This window comes from Mesoplodon densirostris, chromosome 10, assembly GCF_025265405.1.
Source record: "Mesoplodon densirostris isolate mMesDen1 chromosome 10, mMesDen1 primary haplotype, whole genome shotgun sequence".
In the NCBI taxonomy this organism is placed as follows: domain Eukaryota; kingdom Metazoa; phylum Chordata; class Mammalia; order Artiodactyla; family Ziphiidae; genus Mesoplodon; species Mesoplodon densirostris.
The window spans coordinates 1,977,663-2,002,483 of record NC_082670.1 but is presented as its reverse complement, the minus strand read 5'-3'; the positions used below and the strand labels follow the sequence as shown (position 1 = coordinate 2,002,483).

The 24,821-nt window shown below is 42.6% G+C and overlaps 1 protein-coding gene and 1 pseudogene across 1 annotated transcript in view; both read left to right on the top strand.

The window, feature by feature from the left end:
• GMDS (GDP-mannose 4,6-dehydratase) overlaps positions 1–24,821 on the top strand; it is a 499,210-nt gene that overhangs the window by 328,781 nt on the left and 145,608 nt on the right. The gene's annotated exons all lie outside the window — the stretch shown is intronic.
• Positions 16,825–17,703, top strand: LOC132497139 (small ribosomal subunit protein uS2-like; annotated as a pseudogene).

Below are 24,821 nucleotides of genomic sequence, written 5' to 3'. Positions count from 1 at the left end.
CTCATGAAATACTGCTATTTGTAGATGGAGCGGAAAATGACCAGGGGCCCACATCATCCTCTTTTATATATAAAGACAGTGGGGGTCAGGACCATAGATATTACAGACGTCAGAAATGCAAGTTCAGGCAGAACAATGTCAGTTCACATAAAGTGTATGTTCTCATCAGTCACCCAGATTCTTTATGGAAAGTTCGTTTACTCCAGTGTTTTACTTATATTAGATCATTTGTTCCTCACTCTGACTCTGAAATAGTCAGGGCACGTGGTATTAGCCCCGATTATAAATAACGAAACTAAGATTCCAAAAGGTTAAGTGGCCAGCCTAGGGCTACATGGTTAGTAAATGGCAGAACTGGAACCAGATCCTCACCTTTTCCCTTCTCATTGCCTTTTGTATACCTTCTATAGATTCTTTCTTTGTAGTTACCATGTGGATTACACTTAAAATCCTAAAGTTACAATAATCTGATTGAATGGATACCAACTTAACTTTAATACAGCTCTTGCTGTTATTGATGTCACGGATTACATCTTTATACTTTGTGTGGCCAATACCATAGATTACTAAGTAGTTTTTCATACACTTGCCTTTTAAATAATGTAGAAAATGAAAGGCAGAGTTACCAAGCAAAATCACGACAACACTAGCTTTATAACGTCTCTGTGGCCACCTTTCTTGGGGATCTTCATGTCTTCATATGGCTTTGAGTTACTGTCTAGCTTCCTTTACCTTTCTTAGCTTTTATCTGGGAAATCTTAATTTCTTCCTCATTTTTTGAAGGACAGTTTTGATGGATATAGAATTCTCATTTGACAGTTTTTCTTTCAGCACTTTGAATATATCAACCAGTGGCTCCTCTGGCCTCTAAGATTTCTGTTGAGAAATTGGCTGACATCTTCTTTGAGGACCCCTTGTGTCTGATGAGATTCTTCTCTCTGGCTGCTTTCAAGACTCTCTCTCTCTCTTTTTAATGATTTGAAAGCTGATAGATTTTAATAATTTGAAATTGTATTGCTGTTTTCATCTGTTCAGTTTTTTAAATTGAAGTATAGTTAATTTGCAATGTTGTGTTTCAAGTGTACAGCAAAGTGATATGTGTGTGTGTGTGTGTGTGTGTGTGTGTATATATATATATATATATATATATATATATATATATAAATATAAAATCACACACATATATATATACTCTTTTTCAGATTCTTTTCCATTGCAGGTTATTACAAGATACTGAATATGGTTCCCTGTGCTGTACAGTAGGTACTGTTGTTTACCTGTTTTATATATAGTAGTGTGTATATATTAATCCTAAACTAATTTATCTCTCAAAGGTTCTCTCTTTGTCTTAATTTTTTGACAGTTTGATTACATGGTCTTAGTGTAGATCTCTTTGAGTTTTTCGCACTTGTTTGTCTAGCTTCTTTGATTTGTAGAATCCTGTCTTTTATCAAATTTGGACGTTGTCAGCCATCAGTTCTTCAAGTACTCTCTCTGCCCTTTCCTCTCTCTGCTCCTCTTGGAACTCCCACAATGTGTATGTTGATCTGCTTAATGTTGTCCCACTTGTCCCTTAGGCCCTGTTCACTTTTCTTCCTTTTTTTCCTTTCTGTTCCTTAGACTCAATAATTTCACATTTCTTATCTTCAAGTTTGCTGATTCTTCTGCTTGCCCAAATCTGCTTTTGAACCCTTCTATTGTATTTTTCATTTTATTTACTTCTCAGCTCCAAAATTTCTTTATAGTTCCTTCTTATAGTTTCTGTCTCTTTATCGATCCTCTGTCATTTTCCTGACTTTGTTGTGTAGCCCTTTGAGCATGTTTTTTATACAGTTGTTTGGTAAGTCCACAGTCTAAGCCTCCTTAGGTGTGTTTTCTCTCGATTTATTTCATTCCTTTGAGCAGGTCATACTTTCCTATTTCTTCTTTGTGGTCGAAAACTTGACATTCGAATTGGATAAAAGTTAACTCTGGAAATCAGATTCTCCTGCTTCCCAGGGTTTGCTTTTGTTTTGTTTTGTTTTTATGTTGTTGGGCGCATCTGTGCCAGGGATCATCCTAAGGTGAAAAAGATTAAGGTCTTCTCAGGTCTTTCCTGAGCCTGTGTCTTAGCCTGAGCAAGCACAGTGGCTTTCTCAGTTCCTGAACATGTGGTTGTCTCTGAATATCAGAAGATACAGAGGCAGTTCCTTTGGATGCCCTGGAAGCCATTCCAGCCAGTGGGGGTTGAAGCAATGGAACAAATCCCTATCTTTTTTTTTTTTTTTTTTTTTTTTTTTTGCTGTACGCGGGCCTCTCACTGTTGTGGCCTCTCCCGTTGCGGAGCACAGGCTCCGGACACACAGGCTCCGCGGCCATGGCTCGCGGGCCCAGCCGCTCCGCGGCATGTGGGATCTTCCGGGATAGGGGCACGAACCTGTGTCCCCTGCACCGGCAGGCGGACTCTCAACCACTGCGCCACCAGGGAAGCCCAATCCTTATCTTTTAATAAAACTGATTTACAGATTGTTCTAGTCAGAGATTCTGCCTTAAGACTCTTTTCCAAACATATGATGTAGTGCCTTGAAGTTACTATGTATTCAGTAGCTATTTGTTAAATTATAAGAAATAATCATTGTACAAATGCTTCATTTTATACATGCAATTGACCCTTGAACAAAACGGCCACTTATTACAAGGATTTCTTAGTAAATACTACAGTGCTACCCCATCCAAGGATGATTGAATCTGCAGACGAGGAACCGCCTGTACAAAGTACCTGTGGTACAGAAGGCCAACTGTAAAGTTATACGTGCATTTCTGACTGCACAGTGCCCCTAACTCCAGCACTGTTCAAGGGTTACTAATGTGAAATAATTTCACATAGCAATTTGAAGCTTATAAGGGGGCTTAGGTCATTTTTGATAAGATTCCAGAATTGAAAAGTAACCAGGTATGTTTAATTAAAGTCAGGCTGTTTTAACTTGCCTCATTAATTTGGATTCATAACTATACCTTTACAATACCTATAGAAAGGATTTGCTTAGCATATTAACAGTTTAAGCAAACTGAAAATGATGCTACCTACCCCAAACTTCTAAGCATTTAACCTAATTTTAGGAGCCTCTACTTGTACAAAAACAATTTGCTGATTCAAATGTTGTATCTAGGGCTTCCCTGATGGCGCAGTGGTTGAGAGTCCGCCTGCCGATGCAGGGGACACGGGTTCGTGCCCCGGTCCGGGAAGATCCCACATGCCACGGAGCGGCTGGGCCTGTGAGCCATGGCTGCTGAGCCTGCGTGTCCGGAGCCTGTGCTCCGCAACGGGAGAGGCCACAACAGTGAGAGGCCTGCGTACCACACACACACACAAAAAGTTGTATCTATATATACATTAGACCCCTTAGGCTTTCTACTGAGAAATACACCACGGTCCTCTGACTACAGATATTTGAACTAGTTCTTCAAACTAGACTGGCTATACTTATTCAACATAACTTAATTAAGCCAACTTTTAATTTATTTGTCTGCTATTTTGTGAACCTTAAGTTTTGTAATACATTTGGTCTAGTACATTTTTTAAAGTTATGTTTTGTGACATGTTTAAGTTTTCTGTGTCTGCTATAGATATATTCTCACAGAGTCTGATATTTTGAAGGACACTCTGTACGTTAAACTTCGTCAGGAATGTTCTTAGCTGTGGGTCTTGCATCCTCAGGCGCTGTGCCCCAGTGCAGCCTGAATGCGGCTGACTCCTACAGGGGATTGGTTTCTTTGCAAGCCCAGTAGGTCCCCTACATACGAACCTTCCAGTTGTGAACTTTCAAAGATGCGAACGTGCGTGCCAGCCCCTGGACGCCAGCTGTTGTACTGTACTAGTGTACTTTTCAAGGTGCTGTACTGTAAGATTAAAAATGCTTTTTTAATTTTTTGTGTTTGTTTTTATGTACATATTATTTGTGTGAGAAGTATTACAAGCCTATTATAGTACGGTACCATATAGCCAGTTATGTTAGTTGGGCACCTAGGCTAACTTTGTTGGACTTACGAACAAATTGGACTTACAGACGTGCTCTTGGAATGGAACTTGTTCGTATGTAGGGGACTTAATGTAAAGGATTTAGATGTTTAAAACAAGTTTAAAAAAATCCTGTGTGCTTCCCCTCCCTCCTTCCTCCTCCACCTCTGTAATTTCTGGCCCAAGAAAAAGTGACTTCAGAAAGACAATAAAGTATTTAGTAAACACCTAGGATATGTAAGGCACTGTGCTAGGTGCTGGAGGTGATTTAATGCAATAATGACTGCCCCCTCCTTCTGAAATCTCGTTTAGGAGGTGAGAAGGCAGCAAATGCTCAGCCCCAGAGTCCAAGGCAGAAGGTGGAGGAGAACAAAAGCACTACATCAGTGCGAGGATGTTCTCATAATAGCTGCAAAGACTGAGCGTTACAATGTACCAGGTGTGTGACATACATTATTCCATTTAATCCTCACATCCTGGCTGTTGAACTCGGCCTCCTGTCTTGGCCGCGGGCGCAGCCCCGGGGCCTCCTGCACGTTGCTGCCTTTGAGTGGAAGGGGACGGGGCCGCAGCCCCCGGGCTCGTGCGACAGGCCGTCTTGGATGGGCAGCTAATTGACACCGTTGGAAGGAGGGGGTCTCAGAGGCACGGGGTTTGGTAGCATCAGCGCTTGAGGCACGTAGGAGAAGCAGCTTTCCAGGAGACAGCAGGTGACCAGGTGGGCTTGGGTTTGAGGCGCTGGCGATGCTGCTGGGCATGGCTGTGCTGGCTTGGGAGCGGCGCTCGGGTTTGCCTCAGCGCGGAGTCGCTGTATCACACATCCTAACCTGATGACGGAGGCTAACGCACCCCCGATGGCCATCCACGCACCTTCGCTAAAACAGGGCTGTCTGAAGCCGAATCTGTGATGAGTTTCCTGAAAAGCAGTATGGAAAAGGAAAGGAAGGAAGATCAGGTCATAACTTCAGGAGATGCCAGATCCGGGGGCGAGGGGGGGAGGAGAATCCCCAGGGGGTGGAGCAGACGGAAGGCGAGGCCGTGAGATGACTTAGGGACCCTGAAGACCAGGCGGCGTCAGCTATGCTTAAGATGATACAGTTAGGAAGGCTTATCCAGAAACTTCAGGGTTTGATGGATCGACAGACAGCTATTGTGTACAGTTTAATATTACGATTCCCGTTAAAAAACAGAACTGTGGGGCCTCCCTGGTGGCGCAGTGGTTAAGAGTCCGCCTGCCGATGCAGGGGATACGGGTTCGTGCCCCGGTCTGGGAGGATCCCATATGCCGCGGAGCGGCTGGGCCTGTGAGCCATGGCCGCTGGGCCTGCGCATCCGGAGCCTGTGCTCCGCAACGGGGGAGGCCACAACAGTGAGAGGCCCACATACCGCAAAAAGGAAAAAAAAAAAAAAAAAAAAAAAAAAACAGAACTGTGAAAAGAGGGTTGATTTTAAAGTGAAGTGTGGGTGGTGAGAAAATAGGGATAATATAGAATTTTATTAATGTCAAAATGTATAATGGGTGTTTTCCCCAGTAATTTCTGACCCAAGAAAAATAATAAAACATTTAGTGGGTACCTGTCATTCTACATAGAGTTCTAGAGGGCATTTAAATATAAAAATTAGGTAATTTTATATATATTTTACAAATAAGTAAATTTTATATATAAGTGAGTTTTGCCAGATATTTTACATACTTCTGGTATGCCATCCAAATCTTTTTAATGAGCTCTAAATTTAAAGAGTCACTGAAATTGAGAGGATGTTTAGAAAAAAGGAAATCCTGTGGTGTAAATGACCCAAATACAAAGTATTTTCATGTTGGTTGAGGTATTTTTTATAACATTTTGTGTTTGGGGGAAAAGCTGTTTATGTCTTCTCTCAGACGTCACTTTATCAGGAAAGTGTTTAACTGTAGTAAAACACATACACCCAAAAATACTGGTTACATTATAGCTCTTTTTAAAATCACATTTCATTGTATTGTTTTTTAATTAATAATACTTAAGTAGTTAAAATATTAAAGAGATATTTTGCTGAAGCAAAAATAGATCATTGTAATCTAACTTACCCATTATAAGAAAAAACAAATCTCTGAGGGTGTAAATAAATCTCAGACATGCTTCTGCTTTTGGTTTATTTCTGCCTTCATCACGAAGTCTGAAACATAACCAAGAATTCTCTTTCTCCTTTCTTCCTGTCTCCCATGTATGTGAACATCAACTATTAAGCCTAAAAGCATATTGATATTTTTCTTGAGTTATCTCATGACTGCCTGTTTTGTCTCTATGATTCCTTTCTGCTCTTTGAGTTTGTCAAATTATTGCTGGCATGGGGTTCTGATGTGAATGTTTCCCCCTCTTTTTTGTCTTAAGGAACTCACTTCCTATGAAAATAATCAGAGCACTGTCAAGACTACCAGTAATCTGTGACCTAGAACTCACCCCAATACTTCTCAGAATGATGAGTTTCTTAATATGTTTGGGCTTTGCCAAACCATCACATATTTTAAAATATAGTTCTGGTTTTGAATTTCCAAATGCATTCACTTTGAATAATTTCATAACACTAATACTTTTAAATGGGAAAATGTGAATTGGGTCGAAGGCTTACTTTTTGCAAGCGTCCTTCAGCTCAGGTAACCTGTCACGGGGTTTCATAACGCATAAGGCAGCAAACAAGAAGTCACTTGTCAGAGCCGTCTGTTTCCTGGTAGTTTACACACCAGAAACTGAAATCTGAGAACAGCCCTTGAAGGAAAACAAAGAGCTTTACAGTATTTTTTTTTTCTTTTCAGGAAAACACACAGAAGCTAATTTTAGCTTCTTGATCAGATTGACCCAGCCTTTAACCCTGGCAGACGTTACCCCACACACTTCCAATGGACAATAGTTTGCATACCAGCCTCGCGCTGGAAACAGATGTGTGCAGGGAGCAGCCCCTCCCTCCGGACTGAGCCCGTGCTGTCCTGGGCGCTGAGACAGGGTCCTTCCTAATTGGGGTAAAAACTGGGGCTTCCTTCACATTTCAGACTACAAGCTTTCCTGACTTCTTAAAAATTTATTATGTCACAGTTCTGTTTTGACCCGAGTTTCAAAATATCATTCACTAGAGAAACATCTCTTGGCTTCAGCATGAATTCTATCCTGGGGAAAAAAAAAAAAAAAAAAGAAATTGTTAGCAGCTGCGCTGCTCCTGAGTGATGGTTACACAGTTTATGTATCAAAACGTTTGGAATGCGGACAATTACCTCCTTTACTTTCCCACCAAGTCTCCTATAGTTTATATAAATTGCATTTTTATTACCAAAGAAACGTCAGTCCCCCCCCCACCCGCCCCCCATTCTCCCCCGCCCGTCCTGCCCTTGCCAGGCACGCTCCGGGAAGGGCCCGCCCCAGGCCACTGTCCCATCCTGTCCCTGGCCCGTCCCCCGGCAGTGGCTCCTGGCAGCCCCACTAAGAAGGAGCCCCAAGGGCTGCCAGCTCAGCAAGATTTAACGTGGCCTTCTCCACACCTCCGGGGAGACCCACTAACTGCTGAAATGCTAGAGAGTTTTCCCATGTTTGCTGGGAGACAAGGAACAATTTCTGTTTCCTTGAGCGATGAAAGAGGATGTTTCCTGTCTCGTTTGCTGTAGTAATTGCCTCTCTCTAGACTCCCCCTCATTCTGGGATGCTGTAATTGGGTGTAATATGTGTGTCCATGTGCAGAGCCCACGTACAGAAGACACAGGAGGACCATTCTGCCAGTACTTTCCATGACTGTTTTGGTAAATTCCTATTTGGAAGCTATGGCTCTGGGACTTCACTGAAATCACAAAGCAACTTAATGACCGTGGGGTCTGAGCTAGGATCCCAGGGCCAGGTCCCCAGCTGAGGCCCTCACCCACGTGTGCTGAGCAGCTTAGTGACCAGCCAGAGTGTTCTTCAGGCTTACAGGCTTGAAATCCTCCTTGATACTTTGAATCTGTAAAAGATGAATTTAGGCACATGCGTGATAGTTTTTTAAAACGGAGACTTTATGTTACAGAGCATCGTGTAAATTACAGTGCTTATCAGAATTTTAGAAACTAAATGAACGTATTCTTCAATGTATACGTGTTTTCCGCTTCTTTAAAACATTCTTCTCTCAAAAATAATTATGAGCACCTCTTATCCCTCTGTGTGAATGGTTTACATTAAAATTTAAATATGCAGAATTCTAGGAGATTATAATACATCTGAATAGAATTATGTACAGTAAATAGATGTTGGACTGTTATAATAATTGCATATTAAATATATTTAATGCAAAAAAAATTCTAAACTTTATAGGGCATATAAGCAATTATTGGTCAGGTATCTATTCCAAAATATCCCTTACATTAGCAAGTTAATAACCAATAGCTACATTTGAACTTTGTGAAGGGAGTTTAAACTATTTTCCTGGAATTTTTGTTTGACTGCCAAAGGGGGAATATTTTTCATTGGATTTTGATTGTGAAATCCAATACTTTCTATGTGTACATTTTTATTACCAAGGGATTCTTTATCCACCTTTTATTTTTTCATAATAAAGTTCATACATCTTTCAGTAATGCATGAATAGCAAATATCACCCTGAGTTCTTTCTCCCCACTTAAAATTTATGCTAAATATGTTTTCGAGCATGTGAGTCTCATTTCATTACTGCTGAGTCAAGATAGATAGCTTATAAACGATAACAACAGATTAGGAAATACACAGTTTCGTTAAATAATGGTTATATTGTCAGAGGGCTTTTATATTAGTACCAGACGGAAGTTTTTGTCTGATGTACGTAGTTATTGTTGTGCAGGTCGCCAGAGGAAACACTAGATTGCAGGCGTAGTTTCTGCCAAGCAGGAAGATTGCCCGCATGCACCATGTCACTCTCCTGTAGGTTTTCATGATCCCAAGGGAGCAGTGAGGTTAGCCTGAGCCCCGCAGCTTCTGCCTGTCATCTTCTTGTCTTGGTGGAGAAAGCTGACCCAACATGCAGATTTTTAAACGGCTAGAAAGAAGTATCCTTCGAGGAACAGGCCTCTTCCATGAAGCTTTCCTGATGTGACAAGTTACAGCCAGTAGTTTCCGCAAGAAATGCTGAAGCCCATTGAGTTTAGCCCTCTCTTGAGTTTACTAGCACAAGCACCTGCTACGGACATGGTAGGACACCTGGGCCTTGCCTGTGTTCACTTTTTATGTCTCTCAGTAGCCCTGTGGGTGAGTGGTGCTCTCCTTAGTCTGAGGCAGAGGAGGGTGAAATGGCTCACCCAGGATCCCAAGGGGGGCAAATAGTAGATCTGGGATTTAAACCCAGGCTCCCCACCGAAATCTAAAACGCAGAGTGCACTGATTTTTATAATCTAGTGTTTATGTATATGTGTGTGCTACATACATGATGTGAATATGTGTGTATATATGTGTGTATGGGCATATGTGTGTATATACACCTGTGTATTACATATATATATACAATACGTGTGTACGTATATCTGTGTGTATATGTGTGTGTGTATATATGTATACATTTGTATATATGCATGTGTATATGTGTGTGCATATATGCATGTGTGTATATATATATATATACGTGTGTATATGTGTGTCTATGCATGTGTATATGTGTGGGTATAGAGTGTGGGTATGCATGTGTTTATATATGGGGGTATATATGTGTGTGTATCTGTGCGTCTATGGGTATATGTGTGTGTGTATATATGGATGTGTATATGTGTATACATTTGTATATATGTGTGTGCATGTGTATATACGTGTGTATATGTGTGTCTATGCATGTGTATGTGTATACAGTGTGTGTGTGCATGTGTTTATATATGTGGGTATATGTGTGTGCATGTGTGTATATGTGTGTTTATATGTGTGTGCATAGAGTGTGTGTATGCATTTGTTTATATACGTGGGTATGTCTATGTGTGTATATGTGTGTGTGTGTCTATTGGTATATGTGTGTGCATGTGTATATGTGTGTGCATGTGTGTGTGCATATGTGTATAGAGTGTGTGTGTGTATGTGGGTATGTCTGTGTATGTGTGTGTGTGTGTCTGTTGGTATATATGTGTGTATATATGTATGTGTATATGTGTGTGCATGTGTGTATGTGTGTATTGGTATATGTGTGTATGTATGTGTATATGTGTGTATGTGTGTGTATAGAGTGTGTATGCATGTGTTTGTATATGTGGGTATATATGTGTGTGTGTGTCTGTTGTGTGTGTGTATATGTATATGTGTGCATGTGCACGTGCATATGTGTGTGTATAGAGTGTGTGTGCATGTGTTTATATATGTGGGTATATCTGTGTATATGTGTGTATAGAGTGTGTATGCATGTGTTTATATATGTGGGTATATATGTGTGTGTATCTATGTGTGTCTGGGTACATGTGTGTATATATGGATGTGTATATGTGTGTGTATGTGTGTCTATGGGTATATGTGTGTGTTTATGTATGTGTATATGTGTGTGCATGTGTGTGTGTCTATGGGTATATGTGTGTGCATGTGTGTATCTATGTGTGTCTATGGGTATATGTGTGTGTGTATGCGTGTGTGTGCTTGTACTATTTCCCCACCACCACCACCACCCAGGTAGCATTTCTTCTCTCACTTGGGAGAAAACTTTGACTTAGAGAAACCCTAACTTTGAGTCATTTCAAAGTTAAGTCATTACAGTAATCTGTCCTTGATATTCTAGTTTTTAAAATTCATTAGCTCTACTTTCTCTTGGCTAATACATTTTCATATACTCAGTTAAGTTTCCCAGAAATGTAACAGATCCAGAAGATTTTTGGTAATATTGTTATCCATTTGTCATATTTATACCATGAATTTGCATTAACGTGCATTCAGATGGGGATTTTACGTTTTCCCGTCTTCTGTAGTTCTCTGTTGGGCTAGTGACTAGGAGGCATATTTTAAGACCAACTATATATTTCAGGAAACTTAATAAAGTGATTTCACTTTTTCCCCTTTTTCTTAGCTCTTTACGGCATTATAATTTTTCTCTCTTTTGTGTTCTCCTTAAAAAAAAAAAAAGGAAGAAACCTGTGACTTCATTTTATTATAACCTCCTTTAGGATCCACCAGGCCTTTCCCCTCCCCCTTCTCTTCGCCCAGCGAATGGCCTGCAGGCTGTGAGCTCCCCAGAAAGCTGAGCGGTACTCCCAAGGCAGCCTCACGGGGAGCTGTCTGCCCTCACAAGGACAGAAGCAGTTAATGTGCTTGGTTCTGCTACAGAGTAAATGGCCTGCTGAGAACTTGTTTGTATTTGTATATGTTTTTATGGTTGATGTTTTCAGTGGCCCATGTTATAAAGTAAGCCATAACTACTTCTGTAAACACGTTACAGTAGTAAAGCAAAACTGTATATTCCTAGATATTTATATCACTTCACTCAAAGCCTTGGAGTGAAACTTGAAAAATTAAAAAAAAGATTTCTTCCCAAACATTTTAGTTAGAAACTCCATTTCAGATCCTTGGCAGTCTCATGTATAGGCTTTCTTACATGATTGTTGAATAACATGTTATTATACGCGGGGAAGAATAGTTCTTTTGTTGGCTGCATTACATTTTGTGGTGAAATTGGAGAAAACAAATCATTAAGGAAGTCTATTTTGGTTCAAGACATTACACACTTATGACGAGTCTGTTTTTTAACCTTGCCAAGTTGAAAGAAAATGCAGACCCATTGGTGCTGGAACAGGAAGGCATGTTGCAGATCGCAGGCCGTCAGCAGCATCGTGTGTGTGTGTGTGTGCAGGGCAGCGGTGGATGACATAGGTGTGTGTGGACACCAGCGTGTACATAGCCCTGCTGCTGCTCTTAAGTGCGGTCATGGCTAATTCACTAGTGACTGGCTTTCTAGATCCTGCTCCAGAAGGAAGGAGAAGGATGTTCTCTTAATGACTCTCTTGGTGACTCTGATAATCTTACCAGACCTGCTTTCCTCGGGCAGTTTCCCTGGTCTCACGAAACCCTATTGCCACTCCTCCATTGAAACTCCCATGGAAGCAGCGTCCTGTGGTCAAAAGACAAAAAGAAAAGCTTCCACAACTTTAAAAAAAAAAAAAAAAAAAAAAAGTGTCTGTGTGTATCTATTTTGCTGCAGTTAGCATGAGCAGAGAAAACGGTATGAAAAGAAAAGTGCCAAACTTTGAACTTGGTCAATGGGTTGAATTCAACTTTGTTTGAAAGAGGTGGAGAAAGTCTTCATATACTTCTGTGTTCTTTGATTTGTTACAATGAGAATGTATTACTTTTCTATTAGAAGTTATAAAAAAAAATAGAAAACACAGCCAAATGTTTTGAATTACCAATAGCACTCTGACATCTTTCCTCTCTGGATACCTGTATTTGGGGGGGGGTCTTTTGGTTTTTTAATTAATTAATTAATTAATTAATTTTTTTGGCTGCTTTGGGTCTTCGTTGCTGCGCACAGGCTTTCTCTAGTTGCGGCGAGCAGAGGCTACTCTCCATTGCGGTGCGCAGGCTTCTCATTGCGGTGGCTTCTCTTGTTGTGGAGCACGGGCTCTAGGTGTGCGGGCTCAGAGTTGTGGCACGTGGGCTCAGTAGTAGTGGCTCGTGGGCTCTAGAGTGCAGGCTCAGTAGTTGTGGCGCACGGGCTTAGTTGCTCTGCAGCATGTGGGATCTTCCCAGATCAGGGCTTGAACCCGTGTCCCCTGCATTGGCTGGCGGATTCTTAACCACTGCACCACCAGAGAAGTCCCGGATACCTGTATTTTAGAAGAGGGTTAATGTACCTGAATAAATCTAACAGTGATACTTTGTGGAATCCCTGTAATATTGCTATTAGGAGTTCCTGAGCTTCGAAATGAGACAGAACTGGGATGCAGCCCTAGCCTGGTCCTTAGTTGATGCAATTTAGGACAGCTAAATAAGCTCTTTGGACCTCACTTTCCTCATCTAGAAGGACGTCATAAAAATACCATTTCTGTTAAGATGGTAGCAATGAGTGGAGATGATTAAAGCTGCTAACATATGTGGCAGAATTCCTGTAAATGCCGCCGAGAACATAGCTGAGCACACGGTAGGTGCTCGGAACTATGGGATGGGTTAGGGTCAGGGAGTAAGTGATTACTTCTCTGCTAGTGCCTGCCCTGCCTGGCCACCTCACCGGTCAGGTCAGGGTCAGGGTCCTAAGGAGGCCAGGCCTCCGCTCAGCTCAGCGCCCATACCCATGGGGCAGCGGGCCCTCTGCTCAGCGACTTCTCCTTTGCAGACAGCGATGTTACTAGCAGACACCACAGATCAGAGATCAGAAATGTATTGTATCATACAGACTGCTTTTACCAGTTGAAGTGCTTCCTTTTTCTCTCTGCTTTGCAGTATTCTACCAGTCTGGATTTTCTCGTGAGTGAAATTTGCAAGAGTAAAAGCGAGAGAGGACATCAGAATAAGGGGCCATCCCAAGAGCTGAATAACTAAATAGGAAGTTATCTGCACACGCATCCTGGCCTTTTACTGCTCCTGTTCTCTTTCATTGGAAAGAAAAAAGGAAAGGAAGAAAGAAAGAAAGAAAAAGAAAAGGAAGGAAGGGAGGAAGGGAGGAAAGAAAGAAAGATGAAGAAAAAGAAAGAAGAGAAAGGAAAGAAGGAAAGAAAGGAATCGAAAGGCTTGTTCCTTACCTTGTATGAATGGGAGTGGGTTTATTTTTTTAAATCTCACTTGAGCAACTTACTGACTCTTTTTAATAAAGCAGGGTTCAAAGCATGTGAGTCATCACAAAGGAGAAAAACAAACAAAAATTCAGGCTGATTTACTCCTAGTTTTCCAAGAAATGGATTATCCCCCGGTGTCACTCACCGAGTGGAGTGAATGTCCCCTCTCGAGCCCGGGGACAGGGCTGCCACCTCTGTCCAGGTTCCTGCTCACGTGTGATCGGTAAGTCCAGACCACGAGCGGCCTCCTTTGAGAATTTAATAGCAAAAACAAAGGCGCTGAGATTTTCTACCAAAACTTTTTTTCCCAAAAATAGTTATCTAATGTTTACTTTGTGAAAATATCCCTTTTTCTGTCTATATTTGCACATGATCACTTGGTGGGTTAAACATCTTATTTATGGGTGGACTAACGCTCTAAACATGCCTCAAACCTGAGGTGAATTGTGGAAATTTTTAACTAGATGACTTGCTTTTTTACTGCAGGCAGTATATGCAGTGGGGAAAAATGTCTTAAATGATCCTAAAGCATTTCAAGATAGAGCAAGTCCCAGCTCTTTATGTTGAAAGAGACGTAGTACACACTTGGGGGGGTCTAACCCACAGCAGAATTCATTTCATCTTGCAGACGGGTGTTTCGTAGCATGATCACGTATGTTTTGTCTTAGAATTTATGATGTTTTATTGAATGTGTCCTATTGTCCCCAAATGTGACTCATTTTTTCACATTTGATTTAAAATAAACACCTTTCTTTTTCTTAGTACAAGTCAACTAAACACAGAACTGTTCATCCTATCATTTTTCATTGGAAACTGAAATATCCAGAAACTGAAATGTCAAGAAATTTTACAAAATCATAAAATAAATACCAGTTGTTTAATGGGTTCTGTATAATGAAATTTAGAATTATAATTCTAATTATAAAGCAGAACTGTTTCAATATGTGAACTTTGAAATACACACACACACACACACACACACACACACAGATTTCTTGGTAAAAACATTAAATACCTTCAAGTTAAATCTGCTCATCTTCCACTTGAGAGTTCTTTAAAACTATAGACATTAAGTAGCTTTTATATTGTTGAGTCTTACACCATTTAAGTCTTCATAATAGCCCTGTGGCACATGGACAGACTTTGAGAGAGCAGCCTGGGTGGTCCCTGAATGTTCCAAAGGCAGCTGCACTTTTTTTTCCCAGGTACCGTTATCTTGGGTCTTAATGTTGAAAACATTGCAAGACTTGTCATAAAGTTCTGATAGTCTTTCTGGTCCCAAAAGTTACCCTTCTTTTAGAAGGAAGAAAAAGCCCTTCTAGCCATGGTCCTTTGGAAGTAGGTTCTTATCCTTTGTGAGAAGATTCCTGTCTCTGTGAGGAAGGGAATGAAACCTCCCGGCCTGGGGAGCTGGAAGCTCTTGGTAGCCAAGGTAGATTTAGTCAGACTCTTACCCCGGAACTGATATTCTGATTGGGTTTAAAATTCTGTGGTCACTATTAGTTCTTGTCAACAGGTGAGATCTGCTGACATGAAAATGGAAACACGAGAAGGGGGACAGGCTTCAGATCGCCCCGGAGCCAGGAGCTGCCCCAATGCACCATGTTTGTGACGCCAGATTTTCAAAATGTGCTCGCAAGAAGCAAGTATGGTTTATACTCCAGTGCCTACATTTCTTTGTATGAAACCAAGTATTACTAATTGTATTAAACAATGAGTGGAGTTTATTCCGTGACTTTCCCCCAATATTTCAGTTTCCAACTAGAGAACACTAGGATGGGATAATTCTATGTTTAGTTGACTGTGCTAAGAAACATATTTAAGAAGTTTTTGCTTTAAATCATATTTGAAGAGCATAAGTTAGTACAGACTTCTTTTCTAAAGGAAGGCCAGTGAATTGCTTTTTCTCTTACACTTGAAGCTCTTAAGGGTCTCGTGGGGATGTTGTAATCCTTGGAAAGATGCTCTTATTAAAAGCTCTGGAGCTTTCTCTGTTTTCTCAACCATCCATTATTAGCTATCTAGAACTAATTACCCCCAAGGCACCTCTTTAGGGATTTTATGATTCCCTCTGTCTCCTGGGACATCATGTAAAGTTTTCAGATGAAAAAGGAAGCCCATAAGAATTCCTTCTTTTTCATAAATCAGGTGAAAATAGGAATGACTTAGGAATAGTCGTTCCTAAAATAATTTCCCTCCCCCTCCCCCTCCCCTCCCCCTCCCCTCCCCTCCCCCTCCCCTCCCCCTCCCCCTCCCTCTCCCCTCCCCCTCCCCCTTCCTTCCCCTCTGTGTCCTCCCCTCACTCCTCATCCTCCTTTCCCTCTCCCCCTGCCCTTCCCTTTTCTTCTTCGCCTCCCGCACATCCTCCTCCTGAATTTCCTGGAAGATCCTACAGCTGCTCCACTGGGAACCTCTGGTTCCCTCTGCGTCTCTCAATGCAACCTGAGCTACCGAAAGTCTACAGTCCTCAGTAAGATTCACCTGGTCCCCGTTTGCTGCCTTCAGCCTCCCTTTCATGAGCTCTTCACATGAGTGGCCGGGAGAGCCAGGCATCCCACAGCCCACGCAGCCAGGCCTGTGACCCTGCTCTTCCCGTCACCTGGCCCAGGCTACACAGCCTCTCTTGGGCTGTGAGCTGCCTGCATCCTACTGGGTCCTCATCTGAGATCTGACCTCTGTAAGCATTGCTCCAGCCCAGCTTTCATCCCATGCAGAACAGCTCCTCCCTCCACTGTGCTCCTGTGGCATTGTATACAGAGCTGTATTTTAGCATTTCCCATCTCTTAACCCTAACTCTCTTCTCCTCCTTGACTGTGATTTCCGTGACAGTAAGGAGGTGTCATTATTTTTATATATCCAGCGCTGTACCAGGAGCATAGTAGCTGCTCAGTAAACATTAGTTAGATGAATAAGATGAATGAACACCAGAGCTTCTAATTCTGAAATTATGGACGCAAAACATTTTAAAATTGGGTATTTAATTTCAGTGGATTTGTGTTAGGTGTTGAAAGAGGATTATGTGAACATAGTCCTTGTTTTAAAGGACCATCGAGCTTCTTTCCGCGCCGGTCAGGCAGGGGTCCATACGGCGTTGTTCTGGATTCCTGTTGTCACTTAAAGGGAAGCTCTCACAATGTCCGGAGGCCTCGATGTCCTGCGAATGAAGGAGGAGGATGTCCTCACATTCCTTGCAGCAGGAACCCACTTAGGTGGCACCAGCCTTGACTTCCAAATGGAGCAGCACGTCTACAAAAGGAACAGTGACGGCATCTGCATCATAAACCTGAAGAGAGCCTGAGGGAAGCTTCTGCTGGCAGCTCGTGCCACGGTTGCCGTTGCAGACCCAGCTGGCGTCCGTGTCGTGTCCTCCAGGGACGCCGGCCGGCGAGCTGGGCTGAAGTTCGCTGCTGTCACTGGATCCACTTCGGTCTCCGGCCACTTCTCTCCTGGGACCTTCACGAACCAGATCCAGGCCGCCTTCCGGGAGCCAGGACTTCCGGCGGTTACTGATCCCAGGGCTGACCACCTGCCTCTCACAGAGGCCTCTTATGCTAACCTGCCTACTGTTGTGACACAGACTCTCGTCTGTGCTACGTGGACGTTGCCATCCCGTTCAACGACAGGGGAGCTCACTCGGGGGGTCTGATGTGGTGGATGCTTGCCCGGGAAGTTCTGCGCACGCGTGGCACCATCTCCCGTGAACACCCCTGGGAGGTCACGCCTGACCTCTGCTTCTGCAGAGGCCCTGAAGAGGTTGAGAAGGACGAGCAGGCGGCAGCTGAGGAGCCTGTGGCCGAGGAGGAGCTCCAGGGTGAAGGGACCGCCCACCTCCTGAGTTCCCTGCTGCTCAGCCGGACGTGGCGGACTGGCCCAAAGGCGTGCAGGTGCCCCCGTGCCTGTTCAGTGGTTCCCCGCTGCAGACTGGAGTGCTCGGCCTGCCACTGAACACGGGTCTGCAGCTGCCACTGTTCAGGCCCCTGAGTGGGTAGGAACAGCCACTGAGTGGTCTTAAACTGTTCTTCTGCAAACTCTTAAAATGGAAATAGGTGGACGGAAAATAAACAGTTTCTAAAAAAAAAAAAAAAAAGAAAATGGACCATCCAACTTATTCGGGGAACGGTGGAGAGCGAAATGGGCCTACAACCAGCGGTCACTGTTATCACAGGTGGAGCTCCTCCTGCCCACGGCGATGGGGGATGAGCAGTACTGCTCCCTTCAGCAGGGCACAGAGGTCACGCCTGTGGGTGTTCCCATGCAAGAGGCAAGATGCCTCCTTCGCCATTAAGTCCCCCAAAGCATTATGGAGGTCTCTAGTTTAAAAAAATTTGCGTACAATCAAAATACTGGTAGTGATCATACATAGAAAATTTTATATGTTGAAGATACAGTAAAATGTAATAGTCTACTAATAATTAAAAGCAGCGCGCATTTCTTTCATTTATGCAAGATGTATTTAATCACCTACCAAGTGCAGAATACCCGTGGGAGTTGTGGGGGACATAAAGATGAATGAAACTTAGCTGATAGTAAACTTGCATCACTTGTTGGTCCAAATGTCTGTTCAGAGCAGTTCAAACTTCATAGCTGCATAGTGAATACCAGAAAAACCTCAGGACTCTGTTCTTGGTTGACTCCTATGAAACAGGACGTATTTCCACGGACAACGTGAAAGTTTTTAAAGAATTATTTCATCATTTCAGCCTCAGTGGGCCTGAGAGTTTACCCAGCATAGCAGTCCCTCTAAGTCATAAGAGACTAAAAGAAGCTTTTAGACTGTCCTTGTAGCGTGGGACAAACTAATCAACAAGATTCTACTTCACGTTGTCAGACTGCCCTAAACCATTGCCAGTTGTCCTGAGAACACGAGGAGAAAGAGCCCCACGAAGAAAGGAGGGGCCGGTGAGCCCGGTACAAGGCAGCCCATCTCAGCACCCGCCCGAGTCACCCTGCTGCGGCCGCCACCTCCGATTCCCAGGAAAAGCACCAGGCTCTCACGTGTTCAGTGCGTGTAAAAAGAAGACAGCCAAGTCTGTTCTAGTTTTCATAATTAACTGCCACCAAGATAAATTTTTAGTTTCCAAGATGGTTCTGTTTAAAAACACTTGACGTCGACCATCAGTATCCTGATGCCCTGAGCCACGGCGCTGAGGGAAAGTGACCTTCCTAAAGCCGAGCTGACCTTGTCCTCACCCCCTGGGGCAGAGGAGACCCCTGCGATGGCCCCCCTTCCCTCCCCCTCATCGCCCTGTCTGTTCCCCGGACAGACCAGGCTCTCCAGGCCGTCTTTATGTACTCTGGTCCATCTGCCCGAAAACTGTCTCTATCCTGCCTCCCCGCTGTCCTCCCACTGGTCCTCCCGGCACGGCCACTCCTGAGCTGGCCTTCCCACTCTGGCTGGGTTAGCTTAGGAGCCTTCAGACTGCACCATCCCAGGCCGGGGCCGCTCCACGTCCCAGCCTCCAGGATGGCAGGGCTGTGCCTGATTGATGTCCGCGCCCCGGCCCCCGGCCTCCGGGTGGGCAGACAGCACCTGCTCAGTATCTGTTCTTTGAATAAATGGAAGAACTATTAATCAACTGAATCAGTTTGAAAATTGATATTAGTTAAAAAAAAATAACCGTCCCAGGTTTATCTCTGTGGCACCTGTTACATCTTAACGTCCACCCTAAGACTGTGAACATAAACTGTATTTCAAGGATAACTGAGCTTTGTTCTTTGAGGCCATGGTCTGACCATTTTCATGCCTCGCCCCCAGCGGCCGCGTAAATGCTCCGGGAGTGGTTTGTGCATCACTTTCCTCCCACTCTCTCCTCTCTTTTCGTAGTTAATCCTGATCTATTCCTGGATTGCAGAATTCTTTCACTAGCTCTCTTCTTTGTCACTGGCTCTTTAATTTACACACTTGGTTGGCTGGTTCCTGTTACTTGGCCAACAAATCTGTCTTGTGTCGTCTCCTCTGAGTAATTTATAACCTCCATAAAATGCCACGTAGAGGCACTTTTTTACATTTTTGAGTAATGGTGAGAAAGAATTGCCCTGGGAATCAAAAATCCAATGAGTCATAGATTATTTTGTTATTTATGACCAGAGAGTGGTCATTGACAATATTTGGCAATTTTACAGCTATGAACCTAGGCTATTGTGCTTTAGAATGTAATTTATTAAGCAAATAAAACTCTTACTGGTAATGGTCCTGTTAAATCTGGGGGACCACATGGGCTCCAGGCCGGTACAGCTGTGGAAGTTTCATAGTAGCCACATACATCTTGGATGTCTGGACACTAATATTTTACACTTACTTCATGGTTTTATTTATTCAGTTGCCTTTATATTCTTGATTGGATTCTAACCAACCATTTTGGTTTAAGAAGTCATCAGCTTTGAGTAGAGAAGGAGGAGCCTGGAGAAAATAAAATGGATTTATGTTGAAAAAGCACAAATCCTTCTTTCATTAGTAAATTCAGGCTTTAAAGAAACTCCAGATGTGTTCATGGAAAATAACTGATGTGAAATCATCTTTGAAAAAGACAAGGACCTTCAACTTAATTACATATACCCGAGGGAGAGATACAGAAGTGGACACAGAGGTAGGTAGGTCTGTATATGCCTGCACACCACACACACAGACACAGACCCACACACACACCCACACACACACAGCATACGCTAGTACAAGTGGTGTCAGTGAGAGCTCAGGATTTCTGTTTTTTCAAATATCCATTTATATCAGTAGTATTATGTAATGTTAACTTCGGTTTAATTCCAACCATCCTTACCTTTTAATATGTTTGGAGAAAAAGGTAATCTTGAAATTCTCAACAAAGGAAACGGATCTTTTTCAAAATTGCTACATCAGGCAGTACTTATTTTTTGTTGTTTTCATTTTAAGCTGGAAACATGCTTCCTTTTGATGCAATTGTTATATGTGTATGTCTGACAAATTCCAGGGCTAGAGAAACTCAGTTACCTACTTAACAGCATGAAACACTCTCGAGAACTTGTTTCAAAAGCCAAACTCCAAATACTGATCAACAAGAAAATTCCAAGAACGTTCCTTTCATTTGGAAGTAAGTTCTGGGTGTTAGACCTACCTGTCCGTTCTACACAGAATTAACTAGACCTCGCTGTGGTCATTGCTGTGTATCTCTGCATAGAACAGAGATGGGCAAGTGAGACCCAAGCGTGTATGTGGAAGAGGCACTAATGCAAATAAGACTGGAAGGAGATGAAACCAGGTGTGTGACCTTGAGGGCTGCCCTTGCGCTAAGCCACGCCCCCTCGAGGCTCTCACTGCGCCGTCTCGCGCTCCGTTATAATTTCCCACTTACTTTTCTGCCTCCCTGGTTAAACTGGAAGCCTCTTGCCATTTCCTTTACCAACAGGGCACCACTCCTATGGGGGCCAGGTAGGAGGGCTGCTTGGCTGAGCCCAGGCTTCCTCCCTGCTGGCTGCGGTGACTCTGCTTCCCTGGACGGATGATGGTGCTCAGTCTGAAAATTCTTGGGCTCCTGGCTTTCCTGCGTTGTTAATTTGTCGGAGTTCTTTATATTGTGTAGAATCAAGTCCTCTGTCAGCCGTGTGCAATGGGAGTATTTTCTCCTGGTCTCTGGTTGCCTTTTCACTTTCTTCGTGGTTTCCTCTGATGTGCAGTCTTTGATCGTCGTCAAGTTTGGTTTATCATTTTCCCTTCAAGGTTCCCTTCCTCCAGAATCTGCTTGTCTCCATGGTCATGTTTCTTCAGGGAGCTTTGTAGTGTTAGCTTTCATCTCAAGATCTGTGATCCACCTACAACTACTTTTGTGTATGGTGTGAGGTAGGGGTGGAGAGTCATTCTTTTCTGTACGATACCCAGTTGTTGTAGAGCTTTATTGAAAACACCTTATCTTTCCCCCATAGAATTGTTTTGGTATCTTTGTTGAAAATTAGAACAATATTTCAGTTTTTGAAATTCATTCTTTCATCCATAATTATTCCAGTGAATTTTAACTGGGTTCACATTATGGTCATTGCCCAAACAGCATGAAACACACACATGTTCCTGCTCTTGTGGGGTTTACAGTCCATGGTTCTACCCTTTGGGGGTAGATTGAAGCAAGGAAGGGATTTTATAAGAGAGTAAAAATCTGTCATTGTAAGTACAAGATCCCTGTCAGTAAATCTCACTTTCTCTAATCTGTTCTTTGAATTATAAAATTAAATATTATTTAAAAAAAAAACAAAAAACCACACACAACTAAAATACTGAACATGCTTTTCCAAAGCACACAGACTACCTCTGCCCCCAACTCCCAATATTGAGATTCTCGGGTCTAAATGGAGACCATGTATGCAGATGACATTTGTCATTAGGACTGGACATGTCAGCACTTGGTGAGGCCTGATGGCGGCACAGTGACAGGTACATAGAGTGAACTGTGGCTTTCCACTCTGAGGGAAACATTAGCTGATTTGTGAATTTGAGTGGTATCTATTATGCTTCTATTTTTGAAAGATAACTACTGCTTAAATAAAACCTTAGGTTTCGATTATAGGTATTAGTGTGTGAAAATATCAACAGAACCTTTTTCCTGTTTTGAAATGTAAGAATCCTAAATCCTAACCTGAGCAAATTCAAATCCATTATACGTCACTGACACATACTAATGGCTGTAATAACAGAAGGCTTTTGTACCAAAATCCAAAATGGATCAAGTTGAAAAGGTGTTTCCACAGCCCTATTTAAGTTACAAATGGGCCCACAGACCAGGGTCTCTGATGACCGTGGTGCCCGCACAGTTTCCTTTGACAGTGGATGGGGCACCTGGCCCAAATTCAGAGACTTTTAATGACTTGAATTGCTTTGACAATATAAGCCCTGATCCAAAGGAATCTGCTTCTTGAATCCAAAACTAAGATCTCAATTTATAAGAACAGAGTTTTAAATGTATAAGAACTTCTAGTGCAGTATTCAGTATTTTAAGTAGCCCAAATAAGCAAATACTAAGACCTGTTTTGCTAGTGGGGATAACTCTCTTCCAGGCTCTGAGGTTGAGTTTTGAGTGGCTAAATACTTCTTCCAAAGTAGGGGACTAATTTGGACTTGGAACAAAATTGGTTATCTAGATACATTTTCACACACAGATCACAATTACAAATATCCACATTTTCATATAAACTGAAACCGCGCAGTAGAGGAGCCCCAAGCTGGAAACCGCGTAAGTGCCCTGGACCAGAGTTTTGCGAACTGTTTTCATCTCAGAGCCCCTCCCCTCCCCTTAACACCCTTGTAAAAATTATTGAGGATCTCAAGCTACTTTTGCTTTTGTGGCTTCTATCTACCAATATTTACCATATTAGAAAATAAAACAGTGATATTTAAGAGATATTTATTAATTCTTTTTAAAAAATAACATGGTAGAAATATTTTATGAAGAATAACTTTTTAAAAACAAATATTAGTAAGAAGAGTAGCATTATTTCACATTTGAAAAAAATCTCATTAATGTCTGGATGAATAGAAGACAGTTGGATTCTCTAATCTGCTCGGACAGTCTTACAGTGTCACAACTCAGGTGGCCTCTGGAGGACCCCTGCACACTCATGAGAGAAGGATAATGGCAAAGGCACGACATCCTCGTGTTATTAGAAAAATAATTTTGCCCTGGAGACCGAATTACAGGGTCTCAGGCAGGGACCTTCAGGGTCCCTGGATCACAGTTTGAGAACTGCGGCTCTGGAATGCTTATGGGCGACATCAGAGCCATACAGCACAACACCATACAGCCTTACAAAATGGCATGGATGTGTACCCTTTCAATACACAGGAACATATGTTTAATAATACATGCTCCCCCTACTTAGAAAACAAAACAGTATATCTTAGAATACTTAAGTGCATATTGAGCATGACAGAAAAAAGAAAGATAAAGCATACATTTCAGATCACTTCCTATATCAGTACTTCATAAAATCAAACAGCATGACATTGAACCATCTCAAAGGGCTAAACCAGTAAGCTACCTTATGGACATCTAAGAATGTAAAGATGGAGCTATAAGTTCTATGTGACAGGAAGGGGCCCATCAGTTCCTAAAATGAGATAAAAAAGGAGGAAAGTTGATACTCGAATACAGACAGTAAGATGTCTGTCTTAATTTCTCTTTGAAATAGAAAGCCACTCAACTTCTTTAGAAGGTTGGCTACAGGATACTTGGCAACCTTTTTTTTTTTTTTCTCAAACAAAAGTTTTAATTTTGTTGAAGCACTTGGAAAAATATTCCACTGAGGTCCTGGAGTTCTCTGCCTTTGAATTTGCAGAGATGACCTTAGCCTAGAAAGTATCAAGAGCAATGCATTTCAGCTGCCAATGGAAGTGAGCGTATGATCGTAAAGGGCTTGGGGGAAGCACAACATAGAATAAGCACATTACTGTCATATAAAAATGCGTATTGATAAGGCTTAGAAGTGAATCTCTAGTAAGTTTTTAGAATTTTCTGTTTATTGGCTTTGTGTTTTACTTTAGCACATTTTGACGTTCTATAATTTCCAGTGAAAGTGTATACAATTCATGATAAATAAGAGATATATCTGTCCTCTGGTAGTGGGGGAGCTAGTGACTCAGGGTGGTGTGATCAGCTGGCCCTGAAGTTCTGATTCACTGGCAGGGTTAGCGCAAAGCAGCGCTTTTTACCCCAAATCCCTGAAGTAACAGAGAGAAAAGCAGAATGGCCCCAGAAATGTAGGTGGCCGAGGCACGGTTGCTGTTTCGGGGACCAGCCTCTGGGATGGTTGAGGGGGTCTGGGTGCAGCCCCAGAGGCCTCCGTGGCCCCGCTGGGTGCGATTTAAAAGACTGGAGAGAAGGACATGGGGTTGGAAAGGCTTTCATTAGAGCCACGTTCACGCGCGAAAGCAAACCCTCCAGGTAGCCAGCTTTCTCTGTGAGCTGAATAAAAGACTCTTATTGTTCCTGCTTCCTCACAGAAAATGAGCTGATTAATCCACTGGCCTTAAAGCAATTACAGAACGAAGGCAGTAAAGGAAACCAAGTACTGGTGACCGTTCCATCTCACCCTTGAGTCCTGGCTTTATCTTGTCATCGGCTTTGTTCTCCTGGTGAATGGTCAAGTCAGTATCCTTTTCTTTCCTGGGAG